This window comes from Chinchilla lanigera, unplaced genomic scaffold (genome assembly GCF_000276665.1).
Source record: "Chinchilla lanigera isolate Chin_1 unplaced genomic scaffold, ChiLan1.0 scaffold00059, whole genome shotgun sequence".
NCBI lineage: Eukaryota > Metazoa > Chordata > Mammalia > Rodentia > Chinchillidae > Chinchilla > Chinchilla lanigera.
The window spans coordinates 9,144,077-9,155,712 of record NW_004955460.1 but is presented as its reverse complement, the minus strand read 5'-3'; the positions used below and the strand labels follow the sequence as shown (position 1 = coordinate 9,155,712).

The following is an 11,636-nucleotide window of genomic DNA, read 5'->3' as shown; positions in this document are numbered from 1 at the left end:
GCGTCAGCGCGCGCAGGCCCCACCCCACCGCGTTAGCCCCGCCCCTCGAGCCCCGCTCTGAGGCCCCCCTCCGCCCGCCGCACTGGCCCCGCCCCAACACGCGTCATGCCCCGCCCCTGTCCCAGCCCCTAGTTGGCCTCCGCCCCTCTCTCCTCCCCGGACCAGTCGCCCACTTTTTGCCAAGCACGTGCAGCGGCCTGCCGAGTCAGCACGGTGGCCCTGTCTTCCTCGAGGCGCACCTAGGCCTTGCGTTCTTCCCAGGCGGGGGGGGGGGGATGGCCTGGGGCGCGAGGGCTCCCGGGACTCTCACAGACTACAGGCGCAGTCTGGGCACTAGGCACCCGTGTCTCCCATACCCAGTCACCTACCATCGTTCTGGGGTGTTTCACGCGCAAAAGGCGTGGAACCAAGCTCGCTGACATTTCTCCAGGTCACAGGTCAAGGGGCAAGTGGGCCGGGCTCTGGGGACCCGTGCAGGTCACACCACCCACTCTGTGGGCCTTCAGAGAAGGAGGCCTGGCCACCCTCACTGATTCCCCACCTTTGACCAAGCCAGGGTGAAGGAGAACTATTCCTCTTCTTGAAAGATGAGAATGGAAAGATTTAAAAACAGATGGCTGTCTACCAACCGCCTCTGTCCAAGGTCAGGGGGTCCTGCCCCCCGGGAAAGCACCAGGGAAGGCAGGCCTGAAATGGGGTACAGATCCTGACAGCGGCCCCCAGTTGGGGCCAGCCCTTGGGGAGCCCCCTCTTTTTCCTGCTGCAGATGAGGGACAGAACCGGGGATGACCCCCTGAGTCCTAGAGTCAGGAGGGCTGACCACATTTCTGGGTCCCCCTCAGCAGGAGCTGCCTAATGAAGCCACGCTGGTTTAACTGCTCAGGAGGAGGGTGCAGCAGGGACGCGTGTGAGCATGCGCACACACATATGCGCGCTCCTCTGGGGAGTCTATTTCCCCCAGTCCAGGGCGCTGGGGGGGGGGCGCGGGGAGCCAGGCACAACGTGGGAACCCTAGGGGGCAAGTGCAGCCTGTGGGTCTCCAGGTGAGTCTGTGGGTGGAGAGCTTGTAGTGGCCTTCAGCCCTAGCTCCCAGTGCTGTTCCCCAAGCGGCCAGCAGGGCGGCCCTTCCTGCTGGGCACGCTGGGGACCACCAGTCACCCTGTGCTGCGACCTCCCTCCACCAAGCAGCTGCTGGTAAACACATCAACAGGGCAGGGGCAGCAACAGCCCACCAGCCCACGATGTTTTCCGAGGGGTCCTTTTGGGACATGAAAAGGTGTTTCTCTTTGTCCTTGCCAGCAGGCTGGTCCTAGGTCCTCCTCTCTGCAGGATCTCTCCCAATGGGTGGGGATCCTTCAGCTTCCCCTGAGTCATTTCTCTAGTGCCATCCTGGGCTTTCACATTAAGGGTTTATCATCAAAGCACTATCTTAGCAGCTCCCTGAACTCCAGAGGCAGAAGTAGGCAACACTGAGCCCGGTGTGGTGGTGCACCCCTGTGATCCCAGCACTCAGGGAATTTGAGGCAAGAGGATTGCAAGATTGAGCCTAGCCTGAGTAAGATACTGACTTAGCGAGACCCTGTCTCAGAAAGTTGGAGGCCCCAGGTCACATGAAGTCATAACCTTTTCTGAAGGAGGGGTTACCTTCTTTTAATTTCTTTAAATCGAGTTTCTTGACTTTACAATGGGCTTTATACAGGGTCATGAATTTGGACTTTTAAACAAGTAATACTGGAACAACTTGATGACTATTTATGAAAAAATAAAATTGGCTTGGGTGTGGTGGCATACGCCTGTAATTCCAGCCCTCGGGAGGCTGAGACAGGAGGATTGCTTTGAGCTTGAAGCCAGCCCATATTTATAGGCTACATAGTTTGTTTGTTTGTTTGTTTATTGAGATTGGGTCTTGCTATGTAGTGCATGCTGGCCTTGAGATCACTTAAGTAGCCCAGGCTGGCCTTGAACTCATGGTGATCCTCCTGCCTCAGCCTCCTGAGTGCTGGGATTATAGGCCTGTGTGACCACACTGAACTGTGGGCTATATAGTGAGTTCAAGCCCAGCCTGAACTACCTAATGAGATCTTGTTTCAAAAAAAAAAGAAGAAAAAGAAAAGATAAAGTTGAGTCCACAGTTTGTCCACACTATATTGAAGAAATACTTTTTTTCAGTTCTGGGAATTAAACACAGGAGCATTCTACCACTGAACTTATTTTTTTATTTTCTGATTTTTGTTTTCAACAGGATCTGGCTATGTAGTTCAGGCTGGCCTTGAACTCACTATGTAGCCCAGGTTGGCCTTAAACTTGTTGTGATCCTCTGCCTCACTCTCCTAAGTTCTGGGATTACCACCATCCATCACCATTTGCAGCTTATTATTTGTTAAATTTTGGACAAGGCCTATCACTCAGTAATTCCAGAAGAACTCAAACTTTCCATCTTCCTACCACAGCCTCCCAGAGTGCTGACATTATAAGTATACACGTTATACACATTTTATCACAAGAAGAAAAATACATTAAATCAGACAGAGTGGTGTAGCCTGTGATCCCCACCTGCTCAGAAGGCTGAGGCAGGAGGATCACATGTTTGAGTGCCTGGCTGTCCTGGATGCATGTTCCTTTTATTATGGCTTTATGACCAGGTGGTATAGGTTACACCCTGATAAACTGTCTCTCTTTGCCCTGGGAAGGGTCATGTGACAGAGCCTGGTCCGGGCGTAGCAGGATCTGACCCTTCACCCGAGCTGTACAAGGCTGGGCCTGGAGGAGAGGAATCCAAGTGTTTCAGGAGGCTGGGCACCAGGGAGGGGCGAGATTACCCTGCCCCCTCTCCGAGGTAGGGAGGGCAACCCAGAGGACTCAGGTGGCTGTGGCTGAGGTGGAGGACAGGGAGGGACGCTGAGATACTATCAGTCACCCTGTGGGAGCAGATGAGCAAAAGTGAGTGAGCCCTAGCTTTGGGGTCCTACCCCTCAGGATCCCCATGAGCACTCACCAGAGACTGCACTCCAGAAAAGGGAGCTAGAGCCTTGGAGAAGTCAGACCTCAGGAATCAAGTAGGCCACAAGGGAGACAGTAGAGCTTGGTCCTCTGGGAGCTGCTGGAAGCCTAGTATTTGTGACCCAAGCCTGGGAAGGAACAGCACCCAGGAGTCCTCTGCTGATGTGGGAGCAAGGCTCACGCTTCAGTGTCCAGCTGTAGAGCACAGCGAGGCCCTGCCCACCACCGGTGTGTGGGCCCTGCTTACCTGGGGCGGGGCAGAGGCTGGGGCAAGTGTCCACCCACAAGGCCAGCACTGTGTCCTTAGGAAGGTTCCAGAAGCTCAGGTCCCCCCACCAGGAATATAAGTGTCCAACCTGGCCCGAGCAGACTGTGCACCCACAGCAGGGCCCTGGCTAGGATCCCCCTCTGCCTTTTCCCTGCTGGCTTCCAAGTTAGGGAGGCAGTCCGGTTTAGGCTTAGGGAGGGGCAGCCTTGAAACCATTTTTTTAAGAGCCATGGCAGCTCACGCCTGTAATCCCAGCACTGTGGCTGTGAGAGGCTGAGGCAAGAGGATGGAAAGTTTGAGCCCAGCCTAGGAAACTTAGCAAGAACTTGTTTCGAAATAAAAAATAAAAAGGACTGGGGATGTAGCTCAGTGCCAAGGTCCTGGGTTCAATCCCCAATACCACCAAAAAAAAAAAAAAAAAAAAAGCCCAGGCTCAACACTTGCTCACAGCCTTGCAGCTGAAGCTGACCTTACCTGCAAACCCTTATGAAGGCCTTGGGTCCTCTGATCCCCAGCAGGGGGAATCCACAGAGCTGTCCGGCTGTGCTCCTTGGAGGAAACCTCAGGCAGGCAGAGGTGGAGGACTGAGAACGGGGGAGGGTGGGTTGGGACAGGCCCAAGTCCACAGGGCTGAGAACCAGAGGCTGTGATGACCAAGAGCAGAAGAAGTTGATGCCCAGCTCAAGAGAGCGTCGCCCTTCCCGCTCCTTACCATTCTCTGAGCCCTTGAGGGGTTGGATGGTGCCATCCACACTGGGAGGGCGGATCCTCTTTACCAGTCCACTGATTCAAATGCTGATCTCCTCCAGAAACACTCCACGCACTCAGAAGTGATGCTCTACTCCCAATCTGGGGTCCATTAGTCCAACGACCACATTGACACAAAACCAATCATCACAGCAACCAATTCCCCTGACTCTGATGCTGAGTGGGATTCAGATCAATTCTAACCACCCAGGGTCAGCAGACCTCGGGGGTTAAGGACATAGTCCTACCCCTGTTTATGATTTATTTTGAGACAGAGTCTCAGTAAATTGCTCAGACTGACCTCAAACTTGTGGCTGTCCTGCCTCAGCCTCCCGAGGAGCTGGGATTTCCTGTTCCAGGCTCTTTGTTTCTTTTTTAAGTTTCTCGTGGAACCAGGGATTGGACTCAGGGTCTTGTGCATGCTATGCACACATTCGGCTCTGAGCCATACTCCCACCCTTTCTTTTTCTAATTTCAAACATGTGTATGATCTTTGAAGAAAACTTGAACAAACCCACACAAGGAACCAAATCATATGTAACCCCTGACAAGGCTGGGGACAGTTTTGTTTTGTTTTTGACAGTTTTGCTATGTAGTTCAGGCTGGCCTTGAATTCACTTTGTAGCCCAGGCTGGTCTTGATCTCCCAGAGATCCTCCTGCCTCAGCCTCCCAAATGATGGGATAACAGGCATGGGCTGCCATGCATGGCTGAGGACATTCTGATGGTCTATGGGGATGTTGAGACAGAGGATGTATTCAACTCTGCACCAGGCAGGGTAAGAGGAACAGGGTGAATGATCAAGATCCTGGCCAGCCCTCCAGGCCCAGGGAGGAAGGAGGAAAGGAAAGGAGGGACAGTGGGAGGGAAGGAGGGAAGGAAGGAAATAAGGAAGGAAGGGACACTGAAGAGTGTAGCTCTGAGTCTTGGCTCTGCCTGGCAGAAGGACCTCTCTCAGCCCTATCCAGCTGTGCCCTTGACCTCTGCCCTCCTCTCTCCACCACAACTGACTGACTGGTCACAAGGCATTTGGGGACTCCCACCAGCCACCAAGCAGAAGAACCCTACCCCAGTTCCACAGCCTCAGCCTCTCAGGGAAACATCTGGCGTCGGTGGTGTGCTACCTGTGATGGTGGGAAGGGGCTGCAGGGTTCCCTGTTCCCAGGATCTCTCCTCTCCCAACTCCCATGCTGGTTCTCAAACTGTGTTCCCCAGAACCCCAAGGTTCCATTGAGATGATTCATGAAGCAGGGCCAGGCCCCCCATGCTGTGGGGGACCCCACCTTTATCTGCCTTGCATTGTGCGGTTGAAGGTACATTCTGCACCTTCTCAGTGTTTCAAAGACAAGGAAGCCACGGCCATATTAGAACAGGGTGGGCTGTGTCCTTCTCCCCTGCAGTCCCTGTGTGGCTTCTACATGCAGCCTTGGCCCTAAGGGTCTGCATCAAGCGGGGAGGGGACTCCTGTGTCCTGAGCAGCAGAGTGGGGCAGGTGCTCCATCAGCAGCTTGCCTCACCATCACGGGACAAAAAGGGACACTGAGGTTGGGAGAGGGAAGGGCACACAGATGCCTGTGCCCTGGCCACATAGCACCTTCCCTTCTGGGACTCATGGGGCAGAGGTGGTTGCACCAGCCCTGCCTTCTCAGCCGCACTTCCCAGCCATCTGGGAGATGAGTGGGCCTGGGGTCTCTCGGGGTCAGGAGGCCTTGGATTCCCCCCTCCCCGCCTAGCAGCCCGCCTGTCCCTGCTGTCCCTCCCCGTGATGGGGACTCATTTCCTTGTGAGCCTGCCTGGGCTATTTCTGGACAATTGTTGGAGAGCACGTCCCCAGCTCCAGCCAGAAGCCGCCTGCCTGGGCTTCCTCTTGCCAGCCGGGGTTTGCCCAGGAGGGTGGCCAGCTGCCCTGCGGATCTCAGGTGCCAGGGCAGCAGGCTGCGGGGTGCCAGCTGTGGCGTCCTCCGGAGCGACATTCTGGTGGCAGATCCCAGTGGCAGCCTCTGCACAGAACTCTAGCGGAGGACATTCTCGAGCCCTCCCAGGGTTCAGGTAGACACCAAGCTGTTCCCATGGGGACCTGGTGTTTAAGTCCTGGTCACACCGACTCACAGCTCTGAGACTGGTCACCAGGGGTGAGGCTTCCTGCCTGGGAAGCTATTTCTAAATGCAGTGGGCAGGGCAGCTGGGGAGGGGCCAGCATGCGGGGCAGCCTGTGGTCACTCCCCGGTGTGCTGTCTCCCATGATCACAGCCACGTGCCCAACATGAGGACTCGGCAACCCCAGCAGGGCAGGACCTCTGCATGTCCATCTGCCAGGTAAGTAAACTGAGGCCAGAGAGGAAGCGAGGCTAGAACCAGCTGCCATTAAATGATGAACCAAACTCCCCCGGGATGTCTCTGGGCTGGGCCCTGTCCTGTTGGATCTGTGGTGCTGGGCTGGACCCCTGGGAAGTGGCTGTGACAGCATTTAGCCACCAGTGGTGGCCCCAGACATCGGGAGCAGGATGAGCCATGGACTGGGCAATCAGACTCCCTGCCCATCTCAGTGTACCAGGGCGATAAGGGTGACAGACCAGGAGAACGGCCGCCAAGGCCCACTGCTGTGGAGCTGCTTGGTGCACATGGTGGGCAGCAGGGACAGAGTGGCCAATGGCATCTGTCACTCAGGTAAGGACAGCCGTCCATCCACAGCTTTGACTGGGGACCCAGAGGTCGCCCAGGTGCTCAGAGGTAGGCAACCCTGGGAGGGGCCAAGGGGACACAGGGGCACATGGTGGGGAGCCCACAGGCATGGGGAGCAAAGAGCGAGGCCGGTGCCAGCTTGCCTGAGGGGGTGGGAGGGTCCCACAGAGAGGGATGCACAGGGGAGGAGGGGACGCCCGAAGCAAGAGCTTTGAGGTGGCCATGGACAAGCGGTGGCCCTCATGGAAGAGGGACAGCTCCACTCTGGGAGGAGAGGACTGGCCAGGCCCGAGGTTGGCAGCAGGACTTGGGGACATTTGGGATCTGGACATCCTTGTATCCTTTGTCTTATCCCCAGTGTCCCCTTCCCTGTCCTCTGATGATGGCAGGACAGGGCTCCCTAGGAGCAGCCACCCAGGTCTGGGTGCCATGGTGGGGACCTCTGATAGGGCCTGCCTTGGGGCGACGAGCAGAGCGTCGGAAACCCCAGGGTGAGGGCTCCAGCCAGGAGGGAGGGATGTTTCGGGAGGGGCTGGAGTGCAGAACTGGAGGGATTGGGTGATCGGCCCCAGGGGGGGCCCTGGGCTGAGAGGGGACCTCACCCCCGGGGATGCTGCCCGGACCGTGTCAGCATCAGTGTCAGGCACAGGCTGGCAAGTGGTGGCCGCTGCTTCTTGGTGTGAGGACAGTCAGATCCCACGCAGCCGCCATGCCTGCCCCGGCTTTGAAGGGCTCTGACCTCCTGCTGGGCAGTGCCTCAGTGGGCCTAGAGGCTCAGCTGCCACATTGTCCCCAGAGCAGGGTGTGTGGGTGGTTGTGTTGTGCGCGTGTGTGCACGCACGCACACGCACATGAGGTTTTGGCCTTCTGCGCAGCTTGGGGTCACAATAAAGAGGTCCTGAGGGTGGGCAGCCCTGGGCCTGGAGCTCAGCATTTTGGCTGCCCTCCCTCCATGCCTGGGCGATTACGCACACCCTCCACCCAGCCATGGCCTCGGTGGAGCAGGTGCAGCCCCTGGACGCGAGGGGGCCACAAGACCAGTCCTGCCGGTGGCTCAGCGCCGGGCAGGGAGGGTGCCACGGGGCAGACAGGGAAGGACAGGTGGCCCTCCGTCTAATTGGCATCTGAGTGCTGGGGGTCTACAAACCTCGGGTCAAAGCTGTTTAAAGAAAGAAAGAAAGGAGGAAGAGAGGAAGAGGGTGGCGGGGACAGGAAAGGCTGGGTATGGTGATCCACACCTACAACTCCAGCTACTCAGGAGGCCGAGGCAGCGAGATCACAAGATCTGGGCAACTTAGCAACTTAGAGAGACTCTGTGTCAACAATTAAAAATAAAAAAAGAGCTGGGGATGTAGTCTAGTGTGAAGGCCCCAGGTTCAACCCCAAGCACTGCAAAAAAAGCCCCCAAAAACAAAAACCAAGCAATTGGTGCTGGACATACACAGACCCTCCCGCTTGCCCTTATTCCCTGAACAGCACAGCGTGGCAGCTGCGTACGTAGTGCTTACGTTGTACCGGGTACCTTAGGACTTACAGAGGAGGTTTCGGCACACAGCAGGCAGTGCCCAGGTCTCTGCAGATCCCATGCTATTCTCTAAGGCACTGAGCCTCCCCGTGTTGTGCTGCTCCCGGGGTCCAGGGACTGTCCCTTGGCTGAGAGCTGGCTGGAGGCTGATCCCAGGGCAAGTTAGGTGTTACAAAGACGCTGAGGTGACAGTTAAGTCCTGAGGGGGCCGGGCATCTGTTGTAGAGGTACAAAAGTCAGAAAAGAGCAGTGGGAATGTCCACCGGGAGAGACAGCAGGCCCCGAAGCCTGTAGCAGGGGCCAGGCTAGGCCGTTGCAGAATGGGGCAGCGGGAAGAGGGAGCAGGTCATGTGGCCTGAGCCTGGAGTTACACGGGGTGGACAGTGTCCCTCGAATACCTGCCCACCTGGAACCTCCGAGTGGGACCCACCTGGGAAACAGCGTCTTCACAGATAGGGTTAGGGAAGGATCAGGAGGCGAGACCATCCTGGATTGGGGCCGTCTCAGATCCAATGACAGGGGACACAAAAGGAGCAGGCACACTGGGACCCAAGAGCAGGTGGTTGTGTGGCTGCAGAGGTGGAGGGGAGCAATGGGGCCACAGCAGAAGGTGCCAGGGCCACTGGGAGCTGGGAGAGGAGACAGGAAGGCGCTCAGAGGAAATGTGGCTGCCCACACTCACATGAGCATCGAACTGGGCAGGTTGTGATAGTAGCCACAGGGAAGGGCACAGGAGGGTTCTTCCCCGGGAGGGCGAGGCCTGGCACCTGGCGCCGGACAGATGGACGCCCTTCCAAGCTACTCCAGCTTGGGTGTTCTTTCCTCCTCCTCTTCCTCCTGCTCTTCCTTCTCCTTCTCTTTTGTACTACCAAGGACTGAACCCAGGGTCTTCACACTGAGCTACACCCCAGCCTGTTTTATGTTTCATTTTGAGACAGGGTCTCAGTAAGTCACGAAGTTGTCCAGGCTACACTTGAACCAGTGATCTCCCTGCCTCAGCCTCCCAGATGCCCTGGCTGCTGTGGGGAAGGGCCCACTGTGGAGGCCAGCAGGCAGCAACAGGCTGCCTGTAGCTGGGTTGGCACAGCTGAGAGGCTGCTACTGGGCTGAGGGCATGGGGAGGACAGAGGGGTGGGGAAGATCTCCTCAATAAGGAGAAATCGGTAGAAAGTGAGCAAATGGTATGAGGCAGCAAATTTGGAGACTGAAAGGATCTGTGGCTGGCAAGGGAGCACGTGCCTGACACTCGTCTCCGTCAGTCATGGAGGAAACGATGAGACACCGCTGCAGGGCATCGGGGGCACATTTCCATCGTGTGTTGAAGGCTGGATGGATCAACAGGAGGCAGGAACCCGGGGGCCAAACCCACGCAGCAGAGACACACGGTCACACATGGCACGGAGGGAGTGCAGAGTAAGCACTCGAATGAAAGACACCGGACAAGGAGTGTGCTGTGTGGTCTCATTTCTATAAATCTCTCGAAAATAGATGTGCACGATGGCGCATGCCTGTGATCCCAGCACTGTTGTGGGAGGCTGAGGCAGGAGGCTGGAAATTTGAGCCCAGCCCCTGGGAACTTAGCAACTTAGTGAGATCCTGTCTCAAAAATAAAAAGGACTAGGAATGTAGCTTAGAGCAAAAGCCCAGGCTGTATCTCTAACACTGCAAAAATGAATCAATGGCCGGGTGTGGTGACGCACACCTGTAATCCAAGCACTCAAGAGGCTGAGGCAGGAGGATCGCTGCAAGTTTAAGGCCAGACTGAATTGTATAGGGAAACTCTGTCTCAAAAAAAACCACACACACACACACACACACACACACACACACACACACACACAAGAATGGATGGATGGGTGGATGGATGGATGGATGGATATCGTTTTTTTTCCCTTTCTTTTTTTTTTTTTTTTTTTGATACCGGGAATCAAACTCACAACCTCGCGCTTGCCAGGCAGCTGCTGTGCCATTGAGCTACATCTCCGACCAGGATGGATGGATATGTAGGTTAGGTCAGTGAGCTTGCAGAGCCGACTTGCACTCCTCCTGCCGGGGAACACAAGGCAGGTTTGGTTCAGGCCTCTCTGCTCGTGTATCTCAGGTGGCAGAGTGCTTGGGCCTTGGGGACCCTTGGAGGCCCAGGCTGATCCCCGCAGCAGTGGGTCACATTGGTTCTAATGCTGCGGCCCTGTGTGGCCACCTTGCACGGCCACAGGTGAGTGGCACACCTGCCTCCCCAGGGGATGGGGAAGCTGAGACTGGGAAGGGCCAACAGTACTAAGGACAGCCCTGGCGGCAGAAGCAGGATGCAAACCCAGAGTCCACTGTGCACAGACCCGTAAGTGCATAGTGAGAACTGAATGCCACCTTCAAGGCAGGCAGGTGGGAAGCTCAGACCTGCCTTGCTGGAGTGGGTATGGGGCCTGTGGGAGGATGGGCAACACACAAGAAAGCACTGCAGCCAGGCATGGCAGCTCAAGTCTGTAATCCTAGCACTCTGGGAGGCTGAGGCAGGAGGATTGCAAATTTGAGACCAACCTAGGCAATTTAGCGAGACCCTGTCTCAAAATACAAAATAAAAAACGGCTGAGGATGTAGTTCAGTGTGAAGATCCTGGGTTCAGCCCCCAGTACCATAGGGACAACAAACAAAAACAAGCTGACCCACAGCCTGCTGGAGAAGGGGCTTGGTGGAATGGGAACAGGATGGACTTTTTACTGCATAATCTCTGGTACCTTTTGACTTGTGCTTTTGTCAGTGTTTCACCTATTAACAAATAATAAATGAAGATCTTAAATGAAAATCAAATTCCCTGCCTTGCCCTGCCTGGTATTAGCTGCTGGGAGTGAGTGGGGTGGGTAAGTAGAGGCATTTCCTCTTTCAGGGGCCCAGGACTTCGACCTTGACCTGGGGAAGATCCGGAGTTTTGTCCTTGCCCTGGCCAGCCGCTGGCCTCCAGCCTGTCCAGGCATTGCCACACCAGGGGACAATCAGGTCCCTTCCTGGGGCTGGCCTTGGGGGTGAGTGCCTGGCAGCACTGACCCCGAGGGGGACCAGATGGTAGGCTGGGTGCAGAGGGGGGCCATCTCCCTCTACAGTGCCCAAACTGGGGATTTCAACTAGCTGTCCGCCCTGACTTCACCGCCTGTCATTAGATGATTGGTAGAAAAGCAGGACTCTCTGACTTTTCTTTTCTTTTTAAAATTTTTTTAGTACTGGTGATGGAACCTAGGACCTTTGCACTGGGCAACATTCCTAGCCCTTTTTATTTTTATTTTAAATCAGGGTCTCACTAAATTGCTAAATTGCCCAGGCTGTGCTAGAATTTGTAATGCTCCTGCCTCAGCTTCCCAGAATGCTGGGATTATAGGCATGTGCCACACTGCCTAGTAGGACTCTGATTTTTTTTTTTTTT

General features: G+C 55.8%; 1 protein-coding gene across 1 annotated transcript in view; it reads left to right on the top strand.

Annotated features, from left to right (window-relative positions):
* The first annotated feature begins 6,242 nt into the window (after window positions 1-6,242).
* Window positions 6,243-11,636, top strand: part of Ints1 (integrator complex subunit 1) — a 32,821-nt gene continuing 27,427 nt past the window's right edge. The window contains exon 1 of the mRNA XM_013521200.1: window positions 6,243-6,330. The gene's annotated coding sequence lies outside the window, so the exon portion shown is untranslated. The remainder of the gene's footprint in view (window positions 6,331-11,636) is intronic.